The sequence below is a fragment of the Penaeus chinensis genome, chromosome 3 (genome assembly GCF_019202785.1).
Source record: "Penaeus chinensis breed Huanghai No. 1 chromosome 3, ASM1920278v2, whole genome shotgun sequence".
In the NCBI taxonomy this organism is placed as follows: domain Eukaryota; kingdom Metazoa; phylum Arthropoda; class Malacostraca; order Decapoda; family Penaeidae; genus Penaeus; species Penaeus chinensis.
Window position 1 is genome coordinate 18,214,506 of NC_061821.1, and position 10,303 is coordinate 18,224,808.

The window sequence follows — 10,303 nt, forward strand, 5'->3', positions numbered from 1 at the left end:
GGGGGGGGGGGGGGGGGGGGGGGGGGGGGGGGGGGGGGGGGGGGGGGGGGGGGGGGGGGGGGGGGGGGGGGGGGGGGGGGGGGGGGGGGGGGGGGGGGGGGGGGGGGGGGGGGGGGGGGGGGGGGGGGGGGGGGGGGGGGGGGGGGGGGGGGGGGGGGGGGGGGGGGGGGGGGGGGGGGGGGGGGGGGGGGGGGGGGGGGGGGGGGGGGGGGGGGGGGGGGGGGGGGGGGGGGGGGGGGGGGGGGGGGGGGGGGGGGGGGGGGGGGGGGGGGGGGGGGGGGGGGTGTTGGGGTTGTGTGTGTTGTGTGTGTGTTTGTTGTGTGTTGTGTTGGGTTGTGGTTGTGTTGTTGTGTGTGTGTGGTGTTTGTTGTGTTGTGTGTGTGTTGTGTTGTGTGTGTGTGTGGTGTGTGTGTGTGGTTGTTGGTGTGTTGTGTGGTGTGGGTGTTGTGGTTTGTTTGTTGGGTGGTTGTGTGTGTGTGTGTTGTGTGTGTGTGTGTGTGTGTGTGGTGTGATTGGTGTGTTGTGTGTGTGGTTGTGGTGGGTGTTGTGTGTGTGTGTGTGTTGTTGTGTGGGGTGTTGTGTGGGTGGGGTGTTTGTGTGTGGGTTTTGTGTGTGTGTTGTTTTGTTGTTGTGTGTGTTGGTGTGTGTTGTGTGTTGTAGTGGTGTGTGTGTGTGGGGTGTGTGGTGGTGTGTGTTGTGGTGTGTGTGGTGTGTGTGGGTGGGGGTGGTTGTTGTGTGTGTTGTGGTTTGTGGGTGGTGTGTTGTGGTTGTGTGTGTGGTGTGTGTGTGTGTGGTGTGTGTGTGGTTGTGTGGTTGATGTGTGGTGGTGGTGTGTTGTGTGTGTGTTGTGTGTGTGTGTGTGTGTGTTGTGGTGTGTGTTGTTTTGTGGTGGTGTGTTTGTGTGTTTGTGGTGTGTGTGGTGTGTGTGTGTGTGTGTGGTGTGTGTGTGTGTGTGTGTGGTTGGTGTGTGTTGTGTGTGTGTGTGTTGTGTTTGTGTGTGTGTGTGTGTTGTTGGTGGTGGTGTGTGGTTGTGTGTGTGTGTGTGTGTGGTTGGTGGGGTGTTGGTGTGTGTGGTGGTGTGGTGGGGTGGTGTGTTTTGTGTGGTGGTGTTGTGTGTTTGGTGTGTTGGTGTGTTGTGGTGTGTGTGTGTGTGGTGTGGGTTGTGTTGTGTGTTGGGTGTGTGTGTTGTTTGTGTGTTGTGGTGTGTTGGTGTGTTTGTGTGGTGGTGTGGGTGTGTGGGGTGGTTGTGGGTTTTTGTGTGTTGTGGTGTGTTGTTGTGTGTGGGTGTGTGTGTTGTTGTGTTATGTTGTGTGTGTGTGGTTGTGGATGTGTTGTTGTGTGGGTGGGTTGTGGTGGTGTGTTGTGTAGTTGTGTTGTTTTGTTTGTGTGTGTGTGTGATGTGGTTGTTGTGAGTGTGTGTCTGTTGTGGTGTTTTGTGTTTGTTTGGTGTTTTTGTGTTGTGTGTTTGTGTGGTTGTGGTGTGTGTGTGGTTTGTGTTGTTGTGGTGGTGATGTGTGTGTTGTGTGGTTGTGGTTTGTGGTTGTGTGTGTGTGTTGGTGTGTTGGTGTGTGGTGTTGTGGTTGTGTGTTTTGTGTGTGGTTGTGTTGGTGTTTTGGTTGTTTGTGGTGTGTTGTGTGTGTGTGTGTGTGTGTTGGTTGTGTGTGTGGTGTGTGTTGTGGTGGTTTGGTTTGTGTGTGTTGTGTGTTGTGTTTGTGGTGTTGTGTGTGGTTTGTGTTTTGTTTGTGTGTGTGTGTGTGAGTGTGGTTGTGTGTTGTGTGTGTTGTGTGTGTTGTGTTGTGTTGGGGTGTGGTTTTTTTGTTGGTGGTATTGTGTGGTGGTTTTTGGGGTTGTTGTGTTTGTTTGTGGGTTTGTTTTGATTGTTTTTGGGTTTTTGGTGGGGTGGTGGTTTGTGGTTTTGTGGGGTGTTGGTGGGTTGTGGTTGGTTTTTGTTGGGTGGGGGTGTGGTTTTTTGTGGGTTGGTGTTGGTGTGTTTGGTTGGGTTTGTGTTGTTTTGTTGTTGTGTATGTGTGTGTGGTTGGTTGGTGGTGTTGGTTGGTGGGTTTTGTTTTGTTTGTGTGGTTGGGTGGGTTGGTTTTGTTGTTGTGGGGGTGGGTGTGGTTGGGGGTGAGGTGGTGTTTTTGGTTGTGTGGGTTGGTTGTGTTTTTTGTTTTTTGTGTGGGTGGTTGTGTTTTGTGGTGTTTTGGTTTTTTTGTGTGGTTGTTGTTGGTGTGTGGTTGTGTATTTGTGTGTGGTGTTGTTGGATGTGTTTGTTGGTGGGGGTTGTGTTGTTGTTGTTGGGGTGGTGTGGTGGTGGTTTTGTTTGTTGGTGGTGGTGTGGTTGGTGGTGTTGTGGTGTGTTGGTGTGTTGTGTTTGGGTTGGTTGTGTGTGTTGTTGGTGTGTGTGGTGGTGGGTGGTTTTGGTGGTTGGGTGGGTGTTGTGGGTTGGTGGGGTGTTGGTTGTGGGGTGGGGTGGTTGTTTGTTGTGTTGGGGTGGTGGTGGGTGGTGTGTTTGTTTGTGGTTGTTGTTGTGTGGTGGTGTTTGTTTGGGGTGGTGGGTGGTGGTTGTGGTGTGGTGTGTGGTTGTTGTGTTGGTGTTTTGGTTGTGTGTGGGGTGGGGGGTGTTGGTTGTTGTGTGTTGTTGTGGTGGTTTGTGTGTGTGGTGTGTGGTGGGTGGTTGTGTGTGTGTGTTGTGGTTTTTGGTGTGTGTGTGGTTTGTGTTGTGTGGTGGTTGTTTGGTGTGGGGGTGTGGGTGTTGGTGGGGGTGGTGTGGTTGTGTGGTTGTGTGATGTTGTTGTGTGGTGGGTGTTGTTTTGTGTGTGGTTGGTGGTTTGTTGTGTGTGGGTTGTGGGTTGGTGTTGTGTGTGTTGTGTGGGTGTGTGGTGTTGTGGTTGTGGGTGGTGGGTGGTGTTGGTTTTGTTGGTGTGGTGGGGTGTGTGTTTGTGTGTTGTGTGTGGGTTGGGGTTTGGTGTTGTGTGTGTGTGGTGGGTGTGTGTGTGTTGTGTGGTGGTTGTGGTGTTGTTGTGGGGTGTGTGGTGTTGGTGGGTGTGGGGTGGGGGTGGTGGGTTGTTGTTGTGGGTGTTGTTGTGGTTGGTGTGTGTGTTGGTGGGGGTGTGTGTTGTGTGGGTGTGGTTGGTGTGGGTGTGTGTGTTGTGTTGTGTGGTGGTGGTTGTGTGTGTGTGGGTGGTGTTGTGTGTTGTGTTGGTGGTTTGTGTGTGTGTGTTGTGTGTGGTGTGGTTGTGGGTGTGTGTGGTGTGTGGTGTGTGTGGTTTGTTGGGTGTGTTGTGTGGTGTGGTGGTGTTTGTGGTGGGTGGTGGTGTTTGTGTTGTGGGGGTGTGTGTTGTGTGTGTTTGGTGTGTGTGTGGTTGGTTGGTGGTGTGGGTGGGTGGGTTGTTGGTGGTTGTGTGGTGGTGTGGTGTGGGTGGGTGTTGTTGGGGTTTTGGTGGGTGTGGGTGTGGTGTGTGGTGTGTTGTGGTGGGTGTTTGTGTGTGTGTGTGGTTGTGGTGTGTGTGGTGTGGTGTGTGTGTGGTGTGTGTGGTGTGGTGTGTGTGTGTGTGTTGTTGTGTGTTGTGTGTGTGTGTGTTGTGTGGGTGTGTTGTGTGTGTGTGGTGTGGTGTGGGTGTGGTTGTGGTTGGGTGTGGTTGTTGTGTGTGTGGTGTTGTGTGTTGTGTGTGTTGGTGTGTGTGTTGTTGTTGGTGTGTGTGTGTGGTGTTGTGTGGTGTTGTTGGTGTGTGTGTGTGTGTTGTGTTGGTGTGTGTTGTGGTGTGTGTGTTTGGTGTTTTGGTGTGGTGTGTGTGTGTGTGTGTGTGGTGTGTGTGTGTGGTTGGGTGTTGTGTGTTGTGTGGTGGTGGTTTGTGTGTGGGTGTGGTTTGGTGTGTTGGTGTGTGTGTGTGTGTGTGTGTGTGTTGTGGTGTGTGGTGTGTTGTGTGTGTGTGTGTTGTGTGTGGTGTTGTTGTGTGTGTGGTGTGTGTGTGTGTTTTGGTGTGTGGTGGTTGGGTGTGTGTGGGGTTGGTGTTGTGTGTGTGGGTGTGTGTGTTGTGTGGTTGTTGTGGTGTTTGTGTGTGTGTGGTGTTTGTGTGTTGTGGTGTGTGTGTGTGTTGTGTGTTGTGTGTGTGTGTTGTGGTTGTGTGTTGTGGTGGGGTGTTGTGGTGTGTGTGTTGGTGTGTTGTGTGTGGTGGTTGGGGTGTTGTGTGGGTTTGTGTGTGTGTGTGTGTGTGTTGTTGTGTGTTGGTGGTGTGTGTGTTGTGTTGTGTTGTGTGGTGTGGGTGGTTGTGTGTGTTGTGGTTGTGTGGTGTTGTGTGGTGTGTGGTGGTTTTGTGTGTTGTGTGTGTGGTTGGGTGTGTTGTGTGTGTGTTGTGTGTGTGGTGGTTGTGTTGTTGTGTGGTGTGTGTGGTTGTGTGGTTGGTGGTGGTTGTTGGTTGTGGTGTTGTGTTTGTGTTGTGTGTGGGTGGTTGTGTGTGTGTTGTTGGTGGTTTGGTGTGTTGTTGTGGTGTGTTGGTGTTGTGTTGGTGTGTGTGGTGGTTGGTTGTGGTGTTTGTGTGGGTTTGGTTGTGTGGTGTGGGTGGTTGGTTGTTGTGTTGTGTTGTGTGTGTTGTGTTGTGTGGTGTGTTGGTGTGTGTGTGTTGTTGATGTGTGGTGTGTGGTGTGTTGGGGTGTTGGTGGTTGTGTGTGGTTTGGTGTGTGTGTGGTTGTGTGTGTGTGTGTTGGAGTGTTGTGTGTCGCTGGTGTGTGTGTGTGTGCAGTTGTGTTATTATATATATCTAATCATAATTATATATTATATATTAATCATAATATTTATATTATATATATAATCATAATATATATATTTATATATTATAATCATATTATATATTATATATAATCTAATATATATATTTATATATATTAATCATAATATTGTTCGATATATTAATCATTAATATATATATTTATATTATATTAATCATAAATATAATAATATTATCTATATATATTATAATCATAACATTTATATGATATATATATAATCATAACATATATATTATATATATATAAATAAAAATTTTATATATTATACCTATATTATCCATAATATATATATGTTATACATATATACTATAATATATATAATATTTATTTAATCTAATAATATCATAATATATATATATAATTCTATAATATATATTTTATATATATAATCATAATATATATATAATATATTTTATATTATAATATAAACATATATATTTATTTTTTATATATAATCATAACCTTTATTTTATCTATATATATAATCATATTATATATATTATACATATATAATCATTAATATATATATTATATATATAATCATAATTATATATATTCTTATATGATAATCAATAATATATATTTTATATCTATATAAATCATAATATATATTATATATATATAATCATAATATATATATATATATATAATCATAATATATATATTATATATATATAATCTATATATATATTATTATATATATTATAATCATAATATTTATATTTATATATATATTATCTTATCATTATGGAAGCTAACGCCGGCAGGGGTGCATGCCCGAATCCACCTCCGCTTTCCCACCTCACGAGGATCCCTCATGGCGAGCCGCCAGGCAGGGGCGCCGGCCCATCTCTAGTTCTCACGGACAGGTTTATTTGATCAATTTGCCCAAGCCACGACTCTTCTCGGTAGTCCCACAGGCTCCTCCACCCAGGGTTGTCTCGGACACGTAACAACCTGTGGGCTGGATCTCCTGTGGGTGTCGAGCCAAGTGGCCATATAGCCTGAGTTTGGCGATCACGGATTGTGCAATAGAGGTAACAGGTACTGTACCGGTTCGCACGGTGCGTATGCCGTTGGTTGGTCACATGGTCCGCCAACTGTACCCCATGATCCGGGCGCAAGGTTCTGTTACAAAAGGGAATCAAGACGAGATTCCAGAAGCACAAGATAGTGTCCAAGTTTCACTTTCATAGAGTAAAAACTCGGCATATCAGGCCTTGAAAACACGTAACTTCGGTCATTCTGCACAGGTACCGACATCTTCCCAAATACTCATGTCGAGAGATTTCCATGACCCCTGCTGCCAGGCCAATCGTTCTACTGGACTTCTTGGGTCTGGACAGCCCAGCAGTCGTGAAATGCACTACCGAGGTATATAAAGCTCCTTTGTGACTTCGATGTTTTCCCCGCTAGCACGTATTATCGACTGTACAGGGTCTCCTAGCAGGCCCCCAAAAATCCTGGATCTTGGTCTTGGTCCAGGAGAATCTAGCAACAAAGGGGCTTCGCTTCATTGCTAAATGGCATCAAGAGCTCGCTAAAGGTTTTCAGTGGATTCAGAGAGTTACGGCACTTCATCGGCAAAGTTCAAGGTCTGTAACCTTGATATTGCCCAGAGTATGATACAAAGTGAACTATTGGACAGTTAGCTTACCCCAGTATCCATCCATGCAAGTGTTGAAAAGTGTTTGGTGCAAGAACACAGCCTTTGCCTCACCCGGATACTAAACAGGGAGAAGTCGCAGGCCCCACCACACTTTACTAGCCTTTCAGTGCCTGTATACAGTTTGCTATTTAGTCCAATAATCCTTATTGGAATTCCTCTTATGTCTCAATGATCTCCCAGAGAGATTCGCGATGCACGTGTCAAACGCCTTTTGAGATCGATTGTAGGCTGGTGAGCAGGCCCACGTCCCGAACTCACGACGGCGCTCTATAATGATTCGAAGCGCCAGGATGCGTTCTATTGTGGACTTACAGGAGTGAAACCAGATTGCTCCGGTCTTTGTGCCTCAAACAGGTGGTCCCCTGATATGTCTCAGTAAGATGTGTGGCAGTACCTTGCCTGGTACACTGAGAAGTGTAATGCCTCGGTGATTGCTGCAGTCCACCGATCCCTTTCCCTTCCAGTGAGGGGATGACCACACCCCTCTCAGCAGGTCAGGGGGAGGAAGGTACCAGTCGGCCAGATGCATGACAGGACTGCATGCATGCCCTTGCCTAGGTTCTCACCAGCCTGTAACAATTCGGCTGGGTTGCATCAGTCACCTGCTGCTTTACACATCGTCTGCTTGGAGATCGCCCCCCTGATTTCGGGCCAGGGAGGGTGGATCCTCCGTGATGGTGGTTTCTGGCAGAGGAGTCTCAACATTTCCCGGACATCACTTGTTAACGGTTGGGGGTTCCAACTGTTTCAATGTCAAAATACGCTGGCACATCGCTCTCGCACCCCTGCTGGAGTCGGGTTGATCGGGCCAATTTGCTGAGCGGTATGCATGCGTCTGTTGAGGGGGGGCGTGGTGTTTTAGTGTTCTGACGTGATCTGAGCTGGGGGGGCTGGTCGAAGGTCAGGTACTAGGTAAATGGCGGTCGTCCGACGACGGCTTAGTAGTCGGTGATACAATGGGCCTGAGCACGGATCTTCAGGGGTACGTGTACGGAGCTCCTGTGTGCGGGGGGACACTATGCTGATCTGTTCCAGTTGGGGACGTGAACCGGTCTGGAGTGCAAATAGCTGGGATGAGGGGGAGGACTGAGGAGCTCGGCGTGTGGGGTTGGGGGAGTGTGTCGTGTGTGTGTTGATGATAGTGTGTGTCGGTGTGTTGTGTGTTGATGTGTGTGTGGTGTGTGTGTAGTGTTGTGGTGTGGTGGTGTTGGTTGATGTTGTGTGTTGGTGGTGTGTGTGTTGTGTTGTGGTGTTGTGTTTTGTGTGGGTGTGTTGTTTGTGGTGTGGTTTGGGTGGTGTGTGGTTGTGTGTGTGGTGTGTTGTGTGGTGGTGAGTTGTGTTGGTTGTGTGTGAGTGTGTTGTGTGTGGTGTTGGGGTTTTTTGTGGGGTGTGATGTTGTGTGTGTTTGGTAGTGTGGTTGTGTTTGATTGTTGTGTGTTGTTGTGTGTTTTGGGGTGGTTGTGTGTGTGGGTGTTGTGTTGGATGTTGTGTTGTTTGTGGTTGTGTGTTGTGTTGTGTGTGGTGTGGGTTGTTTGGTGGTGTGTGTGTGTTGTGTTGAGTTTTTTGGGGTTGGTTGTGTGTGTGTGTTGATTGTTGTTGAGTGGTGAGTGTGTTGTTTTGTGGTGGGTGTGTGTGTGTTGTGTTGGGTGTGTGGTGTGGTTGTGTTGGTTTGTTGTGTGTGTGGTGTGTGTGTGTTGTGTTGGTGTGTTTTGTGTGTGGTGTGTGTGAGGGTGTTTGATGGTTTTGTTGGTGTGGTGAGTGTGGTTTGTTGTTGTTATTGGGTGGGTGTGTTTGTGTGTGGGTTGATGTGTGGGTATGGTGTTGGTGTTGTGTTGGGTTGTGGTGTTGTGAGTGTGTTTAGTGGTGGTGGGGGTGTTGTGTGTGTGTTGGTGTTGGTGTGTGGGGGTGTGTGTGATGTTGTGTGTGTGGTGTGTGTGTTTGTGTTGTGTGTGTTTTGGTGTGTTTGTGATGTTTGTTGTGTGTTGTGGTGGTGGTGGTGTTTGGTAGTGTGTTGTGTTTGGTGTGTGTGTTGTTGATGGGTTGTGTTTGTTTGTTGGTGTGGTTGTTGTGTTTGGGGTGTGTGTTGTGGTGTGATTTGTGTGTTTGTGTTGTGTTTGGTGTATGTGTTGGTGTGTGGTGTGTGGTGATGTTGTGTGGTGGTGTGGTGGGTGGTTTGTGTGTGTGGGTGTTGTGTGTTGGTTGTGGTGGTGGGTGGGTTTGTGTGTGTGTGGTGTGTGGTGTGTGTTGTGTTGTGTGTTGGTGTGTGGGTGAGTGTGTTGTTGGTTGGTGTGTTGGTGTTGATGTGGTGTGGGGTGGTGGTGTGTGGGTTGGGTTGTGTGTGTGGGGGTGTGTGGTGTTGTGTGTGTGGTGGTGTGGTGTTATGTGTTGTGGTGGTGTGTGGGTGTTGTGGGGTGGTGGTTGGTGGTTGTGGGTGTGGGTGTGGTGTTGTTGTGTGTTTTGTGTGGTTGGTGTTGTGGTGTGTTGTTGTTTGGTGGTGTGTTGTGTGGGTGGTTGTGTGGTGGTGTGTTTGTTGGTGTGTGTGTGGTGTGTGTGTGGTTGTGGTTGGTGTGGGGTTGTGGTGTTGTGTGTGTGTTGTTGTGTGTGGTGTTGTTGGTGTGTTGTGTTGTGGTGTGTGTGTGTTTTGTTGTGTGTGTGTTGTGGTTGTGTGTTGTGTTTTTGGTGTGTTGTTGGTGTGTGGGTGTTTTGTTGTTGTGTGTGTGGTGTGTTGTGTGTTGGTGGTGGTGTTTGTGGTGGTGGTTGGTGTTGTGGGTTGTTGTTGTGGGTGTTTTGTGTTGGTGTGTGTGTGTGGTTGGTGTGTGTGGATGGTGTTGTTGTGTGGTTGTTTTTGTGTAGTTGGTGTGTGGTTGGTGTGTGGGTTGTGTGTGTGGGTTGGTGTTTGTGTGGTGTTGTGTTGTGTATGGTGGTTGTGTGTGGTGTTGGTGTTGTGGTGTGGTGTTGTTGTGGGTTTTTGGTGGTTGTGGGGTTGTTGTGTGTGTGTTGTGTGTGTTTGTGTTTGGGTTGGGTGGTGGGTGTGGGAGTGTGGTGTTGTTTGTTGGTTTGTGTTTGTTGTGGTGGTTTGTTGTGGTGTGTGTGTGTTGTGTTGGTTGGGTGTGTGTGTGGTGGTGTGTGGGTTTGTTGGTGTGTGTTGTTTTGTTTGTGGTGTGTTGTGTGTGTTGGTGTTGTTGTGTGTGGTTGTGTGGGTGGTTGTGTGTGGTTGGTGGTTGTGAGAGTTGTGGTGTGTGGTGGGTGGTGGTGGGTGGTTTGTGTGGTGTGGTGTTTGTTTTTGTTGGTGTTTTTGTGGTGGTGTGTGTGTATTGTGTTGTGGTTGTGTTGTGGGTGGTGGAGTGTGGGTGTGTGTGTTGTGGGTGTGTGTATTGTGTGTGTGGTGGGTTTTGGTGTGTTTGAAGTTGTGTGTGTGTTGAGTTGTGTGTGTTGTGGGTTGTGTGTTTGTTGGGTGGTGTGTGAGTTGTGTTGTGTGGTTGTGTGTTTGTTGGGGTGTGTGTGTGGGTTGGTTGGTGTGTGAGTTGTAGTGTGTGTGTGTTGGTGAGGTGTGGTGTGTGTGATTGTGGTGTTTGGTGTGAAGTTTGTGTTGTGTGTGTAGTAGGTGTAGTGTAGTTGTGTAGTGTAGTTGGGGTGTTTGTGTTGGGTGTGTTGGGATGGTGTGTGTTTGTGTGTGGGGGGGAGTTGGTGTGTGTTGTGTGAGTTGTGTGTGAGGTTATGGGTGTGGTGAGTGGTGTGTGAGTTGTAGGTGTGTGGTTGGAGTGTGTGTGTGTGTGTGTTGAAGTGTTGGTGGTGTGTGGTTGTGTGTGTGGTTGGGTGTGTGGTGAGTGTTGTTTGTGGGTGAGT